Raw genomic sequence first — 12,720 nt, 5'->3', positions numbered from 1 at the left:
ATACTTTTAATTTTTGTTTGTCTTCAGGTACTTTTCCATTTTTCCTTTGGTGTCTTCTTTACATAATTGCCATTTTCTTACATATTGTTCAGTGTCCATGTATTTTTGTATTTTACAGCTTTCTTCTTTTATTTGATTTGTAGTTTCACACCCTAGTGATCAGAAGAGATGCTTGATGTAATTTCAATCTTCTTAAATTTATGAGGCTTGCTTTGTGTTCCAAAATATGATCTATTCTTGAGACTCTTCCATGTGCACTTGAGGAAATGTATTCTGCTGCATTTGGATGGAATGTTTTGTAAAAATATATCAAATCCAACTGGTCTTATGTTTCATGTACCTGCTGTGTATTTGTTTACTTTGTGCAGATGATCTAGCCATTGGTAACAGGTGTGTTAAATTCATGAGCTATTATTTTCTTGCTGTCACTTTCTCCCTTTAGTCTTTTAAATTTTTTTAATTTTTTAAATTTTATTTTCATTAAAGTGTAGTTGATTTACAGAATTGTGCCAATTTCTGCTGCACAGCATAGTACAATCTTTTTCTCACATGATCTTCCCTCATGGTCTATACCAAGAGACTGGATGTAGTTCCCTGTGCTAATCAATAGGAACCCATTGCTTATTCATTCTAAATGTAATAGTTTGCATCTACCAACCCCAAACCCCCAAGTCATCTTACTTCCTTCCCCCTCTTGCCCTTAGCAACCACAATTCTCTTCTCTATGTCTCTGTGTCTGTTTCTGTTTTGTAGATAGGTTCCTTTGTGCCATGTTTTAGATTCCACATATAAGTGATAGCATATGGTGTTTGTCCTTCTCTTTCTGATTTCCTTCACTTTCACTTAGGATGAGTACTCTAATTGCAGCCCTGTTGCTGCAAATGGCATTAGTTTTTCATTATTATGGGTGAGTAGTTCCATTGTATATATGTACCGTATCTTTTTAATCCATTCATCCATCAATGGACATTTAGGTTGTTTCCACGTCTTGGCTATTGTGAATAGTGCTGTTATGAACATAAGGGTGCATGCATCTTTTTTAATGATATTTTTGTCCAGATATATGCCCAAGAATGAGATTTATGGATCATATGGTAGTTCTAGATTTAGTTTTCTGATAAACCTCCATACTGTTTTCCATAGTGGTTGTACCAATTTACATTTCAACCAACAGTGTAGAGGACCTAAATATATATTTCTCCAAAGAAGACATATGGATAGCCAATTGGCTCATGAAAAGATGCTCCATATCACTAATTATTAGAGAAATGCAAATCAAACCTACAATGAGGTACCACCTCACACCTGTCAGAATGGCCATCGCTAATAAGTCTACCAATAAAAAATGCTGGAGAGGGTGTGGTTAAAAGGGAATCACCCTTTAATTTTTAATCAAAGTTTTATATGTTTTGGTGCTTGTATAGTAGGTGCATATACATTAAAAACTATTATGTCTTCTTGATGAATATTTCCCTCTATCATTATATTCTGTTAATCTTTGTCTTTTGTTTCCCTTTTGACATGAAATATATTTTGGGGGGATATGAATATGGCTATACCCTTTTTGTTTGCCATTTTTGGAGTATCTTTTTCCATCACTTCATTTTAAGTCTATGTTTTTAAAATAAATTTTATTGGAACATAGTTGGCTTATAAAGTTGTATTAGTTTCAGGGATGAAAAAAATAAATAAGATGAACATATACAAATATCTGACTTTCATTTTCAGATTCTTTTCCCATATAGGTTATCACACAATATTAAGATTTCCCTGTGCTATGCAGTAGGTCCTTGTTACACATCTATTATATATAGTAGTGTGTATATGGAGAAAACCATAATACCAAAAGGTATATGCACCCTATTATTCATTGAAGCACCATTTACAATAGCCAATACATGGAAGCAACCTGCATGTTCATCAACAGAGGATTGGATAAAGAAGATGTGGTACAATGGGGTATTATTTGGCCATAAAAAAAGAATGCAATAATTCCACTTGCAGCAACATAGATGGATCTAGAAATTATTATCCTAAAGAAATCAAAGACAAATATCAAACAATATCACTAATATGTAGAAACTAATGAAAATGACACCAAAAAAAACCCTACAAAATAGAAACAGCTTAAAGCTGATTTTTTTTAGAAAAGCTAAAATGGGATTTCCATTGTGGCTCAGCGGTTAAAGAACCCAACTAGCATCCATGAGGACATGGGTTTGATCCTTAGCTTCACTCAGTGGGTTAAGGATCTGGACATGGGTTTGATCCCTAGCTTCACTCAGTGGGTTAAGGATCTGGTGTTGCCGTGTGCTGTGGTGTAGGTTTCAGACACTGCTCAGTTCCTGCATTGCTGTGGCACAGTGTAGCCTGGCAGCTACACCTCTGACTGAACCCATAGCCTGGGAACCTCCATATGCTCTGTATGCAGCCCTAAAAAGACAAAATGACAAAATTTTTTTTGAAAAAAACTGAAGTGATTCTCCTGGAGGCAGTATGCAATTTGATCTTGTATTTCAATCCATCTTGGCACTCTGTATCTATTGATTTATTGATTGATATATATAATCCATTTAAATTTATGGTAATTATTAATAGATGAGATAGATTTGCCATTTTTTCTTTTTATTCTGTCACTTTATTCCTCTGTTTTTCCTTTGCTTTTTGATTCTCTCTGTGGTTTTCTGAGTTGTTCTCTGTTTCCTCTTTTTTGGTATTGTGAGCCTCTCATCTAGATTTATGTTTTAAGCTTACCAAGGGGTTCATATTAAGCATCTAACAGATAAAAATAGTCCTTTTTTTCTGCTGATAGCATTTTATCTTCATTTATATATGGGTTCCATTTTTTCCCTTTTGTATTTTCATTTCTTCAAATTATCCTTTTTATGTTCTGAGTTTGGTACTAAATTGAAGTAGCCATATTTTTTATCTTCCCTTTAAACTTTATGCTATAACAAAATATTTCTAAACTCTTCTGATAGGGTTTTGCAGTTGTTTGATTCTTACTATTTATCATAATACCCAAAGTTTTGTGTTTTTCACTCGGTTTCTGGCAGAAGATCTTTCAAGATATGTCTAGCAATGATGGGCCCCTTCACCATTTGCCCAGGAGCAATCTGGCAAAGCCTTTTATTTCTCCTTCAGATCTGAATTGTAATTTTGCTAGATAGAATATTCTAGACAGTTTTTCTCTTTCGATAACTTGAGAAAGTCTTTCCTTACCCTCTTGGCTATATAGTTTTTTCTAAGCATTCTCCTAAAATTCTAATGGGGGTTTCTTTGTATGATACCATTCTAAAAAATTTCTTATTGCCTTAAAATTCTTTCTTTTTAATTGACTTTTGACTATTTTATTTAATACATCTTGGAGAAAATTGTTTTACATTTAGGTAATTAGTTGTTTTTTAGTTCAATGGACTCATAATCCAGTTTCTTCCCCAAGTTTGGGAAGTTTATAATTTAAGTAAACTCCCCACATTTTTATTCTCTTCTTCTCCTCCTAAGATGCCCATTACCCCAACATTGACCTTCCTAAAAGAGAGAGAGAGAGTTCTTGTTAAAGTTCCTCATTTCAAAAATATCACATTTCTCTCCCCTCTACCAGTATCATATTTTCTCTCTTCTTTGTTGCCAGTGATTTCTAGTGCATGTTTCATCCGGCTTATTGATTTTTTTTCAGTTCCAGAATTTCTGTTTGGTTCAATCTTAAAGTTTCAATATTTAGGTAAAGCATTCCTCTGTTCATTAATTTTATTCCTAGGTCCTTGCCCTTCTTAGTTTTCTTCCATTGAGTTTCTTCACAAAATCTCTTTTGAATTATCTATCAGTTAGACTGAAAGATTCCATGCTTTTAGTTTTAGTTTCTAAAAAAGCTGTTGGTTTCTTTTCTTGTGGTAGTGTTACTGTGCAGTATCCCAGTGTACCAGCCCCTGGAAACCACCATTCTACTATCTGTTTTTAAGGTTTGCCTTCTTTAGATTCTACATATGTATGAGAAAATATATTATTAGTTTTTCAGTGTCTAAATTCTTTCATTTTGCATAATGTCCTCAAAGTCTGTCTATTTTGTCACATATAGCAGGATTTATGTCTTTTTATAGCTAAAAATATTTTTAAAATCTGCTCATGAGAGATGAACCCTTAGACTGGTTCTTGCCAGTGTTTGATGAGTTGTTCCTCAATTGGTGTTTTTGAAATGTATAAGATCTTTCTTTTTTAATGATTTTTATTTTTTCCATTATAATTAGTTTACAGTGTTCTGTCAATTTGTACTGTACAGCAAACTGACCCAGTCACACATATATACATACATTCTTGTTCTCACATTATCCTCCATCATGTTCCATCATAAATGACTAGATTTAGTTCCCGGTGCTATACAGCAGGATTTCATTGCTTATCCACTCCAAATGCAATAGTTTGTATATATTAACCCCAGACTCCCAGTCCATCCCAGTCCCTCTCCCTCCCCCTACCCCTTGGCAACCACAAGTCTATTCTCAAAGTCCATGATTTTCTTTTTTTGGAAAGTTTCATTTGTGCCATATATTAGATTCCAGATATAAGTGATGTCATATGGTATTTGTTTTTCCCTTTCTGATTTACTTCACAGAGTCTCTAGTTCCATCCATGTTGAGGCAAATGGCATTATTTTGTTCTTTTTTAAGACTGAGTAGTATTCCATTGCATATGTACACCACGTCTTCTTAACCCATTCATCTGTTGATGGATATTTAAGTTGTTTCCATGTCTTGGCTATTGTGAATAGTGCTGCAATGAATATAGGGGTGCATGTATCTCTTTCAATGAAAGTTTTGTCCAGATATATGCCCAAGAGTGGGATTGCTGGGTCATATGGTTGTTCTATATTTAGTTTTCTAATGTAACTCTATACTGTTTTCTGCTTGGTTTCTCCTGCTTGGTTTTTGTTCCTCAGGATTGCTTCAGCAATTCTGGGTCTTTTATGGTTCCATATAAATTTTTGGATTGTTTATTCTACTTCTGTGAACAATGTCATGGGTAATTTAATAAGAATTGCATTGAATCTGCAGATTGCCATGGGTAGTGTAGCCATTTTTATGATATTAATTCCTCAAGCCCAGGAGCAAGAAATATCTTTCCATTTCTTTGAATCATCTTTAATTTCCTTTATTTATGTTTTATAGTTCTCAGCATACAAGTCTTTCACCTCCTTAGTCATGTTTAGTCCCAGGTATTTAATTTTGGGGGGTGAAATTTTCAAAGATATTTTTTATAATCTTTGTCCAGTATTTCATTGTTAGTATACAGAAATGCAGCCAATTTCTGAATGTTAATCTTGTATCCTGCTACTTTGCTGAATTCATTGATTGGTTTGAATAGTTTGGGGTGGAGACCTTAGGGTTTTATATGTATATATCATCATGTCATCTGCATAGAGTGACAATTTTACCTCTTCTTTTCCAATTTGGATACATTTTATTTCTTTGGTTTGTCTGATTTCTGTGGCTAGGACTTGCAATACTATGCTGAATAAAATTGGTGAGAGTGGGCATCCTTGTCTTGTTCCAGATTTTAGCAAGGTTTTCAGCTTTTCTCCATGGAGTATTATATTTTCCGTGGGTTTGTCATAAATGGCTTTTATTATGTTAAGGTGTGTTCCCTCTACACCCACTTTGGTTAGAGTTTTTATCATAAATGGATGTTGGACTTTTTCAAATGCTTTTTCTGCATCTATTGTGATGATCATGTGGTTTTTCACTTTTGTTAATGAGGTGTATGCTGTTGATTGACTTGCATATATTGAATCATCCTTGTGAATCTGGGGTGGTTCCCACTTGGTCATGGTGTATGATCTTTTTTATATGTTGTTGGATTAGGTTGGCTAAAATTTTGTTGAGAATTTTTGCATCTGTATTCATCAAATATAATGGCCTGCAATTTTTGTTTTTAGTAGTATCTTTGTCTGGTTTTGTTATTTGGGTGATAGTGGCTTCATGGAATTTGGGGGGAGTGTTCCTCTCGTCTTCAAACTTTGGGTAAAATTTAAGAAGGATGGGTATAATTTCTTCTTTGAAGGTTTGGTAGAATTCACCTGTGAAGCCATCTGGTCCTGGGCTTTGTTTGTAGGGAGTATTTTATTACATTCAATTTCATTTCTAGCGATCTATCTGTTCAATTGATCTATTTCTTTGATTCAGTTTTGCTGAACTGATAGGCTGTGATAGGATGCTGCTTGTGTTTCCAAGGAAAAGGAGGCAATGGGCTGGGCTAGTAGTCAGTGCTTAGTTACTGGCTCTTAACAGTAGCAAGGATCTGACAGAAGGTGGCACAGTCTATTCCTAGTTTCAGGGCCTTGGGAAGTGGTAACGAACCTCAGGCAGATTTAGATGGTGCCTGGAGTGTTTAGCAATGTCTGCAGCAGGGCAAGTGTGTTCCTTGAGTAGTGAGAGCAACAACAGCTGGTGCTTGTTTGCAGTTCCTCTTCTTCTCTGTCTTCTGAGGTGCCTGGGGCTGCAGGTGGAAGCTGTTCATAGACCTCTAGTGGTGGTGGGCCATGCCATCTTTTGGTTTCTGAGAGGACTTCTGTGGTTTGTCCCCACCACCTGTAGATCACACAAGAGACACCATGTCATGCTTAGCCCCCCACTTGCTTAGGCCACACAAGAGGAGTCGGGTCTCCCATAGCCCAAACAAGTGGTGCCTGCACCAGAGGTGCTCCCCTATCTGAGAGTTCCCATGTGCACAGGGAAAGAGATTGCTATGGTGGTCTTCCCCTCCTCCTCTTTCCCTCCCCAACAATGGTACCTTGCTCCACCTATGGGCCCAGACCTCCTCCCAGGTTCCCTCAGCTGTGGTGTTCTGCTCCCCAGCCCATGGCACACTGCTCCCTAGCTGCCCAGGCTGTCTCCTCATGGCCAACCCTAGTACTCTCCCTAGAACTGACGTCTGGAGCCTGAGTCTCATCACCCAGCCCCACCCCAGCAACTCAATATGTGGTGTCCAGAACAGTGGTGCAGATGATCTGTGCAGCTTTCCCCCTGCTTTGCCCTCCTCAGTCCAGCTGCTGTGCTTTTCTCAGCGATGTTGAGGTCCCTCCATCCTGGCTGATTTCCCCATCAGTTAGGTGGCTTCCCAGGGTGTGGGTTCCTTTCCTCTTTAACAGCTCCCTTTCAGGAGTGCTAGTCTCATCCTGATTCCTTTTCTCTCTCTCTCTCTCTCTCTCTCTCTCTCTCTCTCTCTCTCTCTCTCTCTCTCTCTCTTTTTCTTCTTTTGTCCTACCCAGTTATGTTGAGGGTTTCTTGCCCCTTTTGGAGTTTTAAGGTCTTCTGCCAGCATGCAATAGATATTCTGTGCAAATTGTTCTACAGGTAGATTTTTTTTTTATGTGTTGTGGGAAAAGTTGAGTGCCACATCTTACTCTTCTGCCATCTTGATCTCTCCCCCATGTCAGTAGTTTCTGCTCTATTTTTATGATTTCTTTTTGTCTACTAATTTTGCACTTTGTCTTTTCTTCTCTAGTTGTTTTAGGTGTAAAGTTAGGTTGTTTATTTGAGTTTTTTCTTCTTACCTAAGAGAAGATTGTATTCCTACAAACTTCCCTCTCAGAACTGCTTGCCATTTTGAAAATATTTATTCTTCCAATCCAAGAGCATTGTATATTTTTCCATCTGTTTATGTTGTCTTTGATTTCTTTCATTGGGGTATTATATTTTTCAGGGTACAGTTCTTTTGTCTCTTAAGGTAGGTTTATTCTCAGGTAGTTTATTCTTTTCAATGTGATGATAAATGGAATTGTTTCCCTAACTTCTCTATCTGTTAGCATATAGAAGAGCAAGCAAACAATTCTGAGTGTCTTTTCATGTGCTTTTTTTGGGGGGGAATTCATTTTTGGGGGGAGGAAATTCATTTTTTTATTACTCAAATGAATTTAACACATCTGTAGTTGTATAATGATCATAACAATCTGATTTCACAGGATTTCCATCCCACAGCCCAGGCACATTCCCCCCACCCCCCAAACTGTCTCCTCCAGAGACCATAAGTTTTTCAATGTCTGTGAGTCAGCATCTATTCTGCAAAGAAGTTCCGTCTGTACTTTTTTCAGATTCCACATGTCAGTGAAAGCATTGGATGTTGGTGTCTCATTGTATGGCTGACTTCACTTAGCATGATAGTTTCTAGGCCCATCCATGTTGCTAAAAGTACTGGTATTTCATTCTTTTTGATGGCTGAGTAATATTCCATTGTTTATGTGTACCACATCTTCTGGATCCTCTCCTCTGTCAATGGACATTTAGGTTGTTTCCATGTTTTGGCTATTATAAATAGTGCTGCAATGAACATTGGAGTACATGTGTCTTTGCGAGTTGGGTTTTCTCTGGATAGATGCCCAGGAGTGGGATTGCTGGATCAAATGGTAGTTCTATGTTTAGTTTTCTGAGGAATCTCCATACTGCTTTCCACAGTGGTTGCACCAATTTACAATCCCACCAACAGTGTACTAGGGTTCCTTTTTCTCCACACCCTCTCAGAACTTGTTGTTTGTAGACTTTTGGATGATGGCCATTCTGGCTGGTGTAAGGAGGTACCTCATCGTGGTTTTGATGTGCATTCTCTAATAATGAGTGATGCTGAACATCTTTTCATGTGTTTCTCGGCCATCTGTATGTCTTCTTTGGAGAACTGTCTGTTTAGATCTTCCGCCCATTTTTTGATGGGGTGGTTTGTCTTTTTGGTATTGAGCTGCATAAGATGTTTGTGTATCTTGGAGATTATTCCTTGTCAGTCACTTCATTTGAAATATTTTCTCTCAGTCTGTCTATTGACTTTTGAGGCTTATTTATGGTTTCCTTTGCTATACAAATATTTTTAAGTATAATTATGTCACCATTTGTTTATTTTTGTTATTATTTTCATTCCTCTAGCAGGTGTATCTGAGAATATATAGCTGCATTTTATATCAGAGCATGTTCTGCCTATGCTTTCTTCTAGGAGTTTTACGCTATTTGTTCTTATATTTAGGTCTGTAAGGCATTGATAAAAGAGATCAAAGATGATACAAACAAATGGAAAGATATACCATGCTCTTGGATTGGAAGAATCAATATTTTCAAGGTGACTGTATTACCCAAGGTGATTTACAGACTCATCGCAATCCTTAACAAATGACCAAAGGCATTTTTTTCAAAGACTGGAACAAAAAAAATTAAAATTTGTATGGAAACACAAAACACCCCAAATAGCCAAAACAATCCTGAGAGAGAAAAATGGAACTGGGGGACTCAGGCTTCCTTACATCAGACTAGTATAAAGCTACTGTCATCAAAACAGTTTGGTGCTGGTACAAAACCAGAGATGCAGATCAGTAGGAAAAGGTAAAAGACCAGAAAGAAAACCATACACCTGTAGCCAACTAATCTATGACAAAGGAGGCAAGAATATGCAATGGAAAAAGTCTCTTCAGTAAGTGGTGCTGAGAACACTGGACAGCTACATGCAAAAGAGTGAAATTAGAACACTCACTAACACCATACATAAAAATAAATTCAAAATAGACTAAAGATGTTGAACCTCTTTTCATGTACTTGTTGGCCAACTTTATGCTACTCACTTCCAGTGCTTTATTTTCTTTTGTGGCTGAGCCACAAAGGGAATTCCCTCCAGTGATTTCAAATGCATTCTTCATCTCATTTATTGAGTTATTCAGCTCCAGAATTTGTTTCATTATTTGTTTTTATCTCTTTGGGAAATTTTTCTTATGTTCATTATTTTTATCCCTGAGCTTATTTAAGTCCCTTTGTGAGGTTTCTTATCGCTTGTCAAGTTTCATTCTGACACTATTTTTTTTTTTTTTTGGCTTTTTGTCCTTTGTCTTTTGTTGTTGTTGTTGTTGCTATCTCTTGGGCCGCTTCCGGGGCATATGGAGGTTCCCAGGCTAGGGGTTGAATCGGAGCTGTAGCCACCGGCCTACGCCAGAGCCACAGCAACGAGAGATCCGAGCCGCGTCTGCAACCTACACCACAGCTCACGGCAACGCCGGATCGTTAACCCACTGAGCAAGGGCAGGGACCGAACCCGCGACCTCATGGTTCCTAGTCGGATTCGTTAACCACTGCGCCACGACGGGAACTCCATTCTGACACTATTTTGAATTCTCTACGTGTTTGATCACAATCCTCTGTGACTTTAAAATGGGTTTCTGGATAATTGCCCTTTCTTTTTTGTGATTTCATGTTAATGTGTTTTTTTTCATAATGATCAATGCTCCTCTCCCAGTGCATTTGAAATAACGAATGCCATTTTTATTTATGTAAATCCTTGTTTATTTTAATTCTAATAATAACATATTGATAACTAGAGGCCTTTCTAGGATTCAGTTAGATGACTCTGTAGAACAAATTTTTGTTTTCTCTTACCTGAGCTGCAGCTGTCTCTATTTGAGAAAGTACATTTTTTGCATTTCATGGCCTCTGCCAAATGTGTTGCCAGTGACCTTTGCATCATGGTTTGTGACTCCAGGCTCACTGGAGACTTGCTACTGCTGTTACCAACCAGGGTTCTTGGCCTCATTAATAAATAGAAATTGACAAGTGGACAAACAGGAAATTCAGGCAAGTCATTATTAGGGCTCCTGCTGCACCAAGAGAGAGCAAAAGAAAGTAAAACTTTCCCTTTCTCACTCACTGTGTGGGTTGGAGCATGAGCTGATTCCTTATATAGGATGAGGATAGGGACAGATCTAGGTGTTGGGCCTGTTGGGTGACTTAGGTGGTCTTTTCACCCCCTTGGTGGTGCTGTATGCAAAGTTCATGCACAGCGCCCTGCTTTACCTCTCAGGTCTTCAGAAGTGGCAGTGGGTTTTTTGGTCTTTTTGTATCTTGTTCAAAATTTGCCCCAAATATTCAGACACTCAGTTATTTTTAGTCCCTTATAGTGTCTTTGCATTTTGTTGCTGGAGGAGACTTCCATCCAGGTGTAAGCACTGCAGCAAAGGGTCCCAGGTCCCAAGTCTCAGCCTGTCTGTCAGAGTCCATACTGTGGCTGGCATCTCTTCTGGGAGTAGAGAAGGGACTGCCAGGATAGTGGGCAATATTGCTGAATACAGGATGAATTGCGTTGAAGGCAACAACACCCCTTCTGCATGACTCCCCGTGGCTGTAGAAGCTGCTGCATCCAGGAGGCCAGAGTCATGTGTGCCACTTCTACTGGTATGATCACATTCTCTGGTGCTATTAGCTCACCTTTCTCAGCTGTGGATCTGAGCCTAGGGGCACTGTTTCTGCTGTTCTCCTGATTCCACCTTATCTATCTGTTACAACCCACCCATATTCAGATGCATAACTGTATGAATCTCTGGTGTCCTTAGGTGTTGGTCAGAGAAGCTCTTCTTTACTAGTGAATATTTTACTAATAGTATATTGAAGGTGTGAGATTAAAGGGAGTTTTACTCCACCATGAGCATAAATGGTAAACTATTTATTCCATAAAATCTAAGTTAAACATATATAAGTGGAGCCAACCATCATATAGTGGTGAAGAAAGAAATAAAAAAAGCTGTATCCAACATCAGAGATGAATTTTAGAATTAAAACATAGAGGATTACAGGTACATATAGATTAATGAGGCACCCAACCCAACAAAGATCAGAACAACTCCTCAGCACAGTCTCACTTGATAGTAGATGCCTTATAATAAAATATTTATTATTAGGATAAGTTCAAATGCAGCAATAGCTAACTATTATAAAATAAAAGTCAACAGAACTGAGAGCAATTACAAGAATTTGCTACTCATTCTAGGCACTTATTCTCATATTTAAAGTAAACATTCATGATTACTCTATTTTTTAACTTTTTAAATTTTTATTATAGTCAATTTATAGTGTTCTGTCAATTTCTTCTATTCAACAAAGTGACATGAACATATACGTGTGTGTGTGTGTGTGTGTCTGTGTGTCTGTGTGTCTGTGTGTCTGTGTGTATACACATATTCTTTTCCTCACATTATCCTACATCATGTTCCATCACAAGTGGCTAGGTAGACTTCCCTGTGCTATAAAGCAGGATCTCATTGCTTATCTACTCCAAATTCAACAGTTTGCATCTACAAACCCCAAACAACTAATTTCAGATAATTGAGTTAAAAAGTGACTCTACTGACGTTGCCTTCCAGGTAAGCATGAAATTGGAAGACCTGTTTTTTGGTATAAATTGTGACCCTGAACTACATGAGTGGACAAGCATTCAAACTCTCCCGTGAGCCATCCTTGGATGATAAAATTATATATACATATAAACTTGACCATTAAAAAATACAAAGAATTGGGATATCAACCCATTGCATAAGCAAAAATCCTCATATAACTTTACAGTCATTTCTCCATATCCACTGATACAACCAATCTTATTAAAAATAAATAAATTGCCTTGGTTGTCATCTGTAAGTTCTTCATATGGGTAATGCAACTCATGATTGTTCTTTCATAAAAACAAGAGAAAGGTATTTGGGATGAATTTTTTTTCAAAAGTAATTATTCCACATAAATCTAGGATGTCCTACCAAAGAAAAGGAATTTACAAACATTTCTAAACCAAAGTTAGGAAAACTTTGAGGTAGGAAAAAGTACGAGCTGCCTAAAATATCAAACAGAAAAATAAAACTTAATAAGTGAAATACTGAAGTTGTATAGAGAAGTGGAATACTAAAAAGATGAATATCCCAGGAAATAAATAAAAGGA

Source organism: Sus scrofa, chromosome 2, assembly GCF_000003025.6.
Source record: "Sus scrofa isolate TJ Tabasco breed Duroc chromosome 2, Sscrofa11.1, whole genome shotgun sequence".
In the NCBI taxonomy this organism is placed as follows: Eukaryota; Metazoa; Chordata; class Mammalia; order Artiodactyla; family Suidae; genus Sus; species Sus scrofa.
This window is presented reverse-complemented; position numbering follows the sequence as displayed.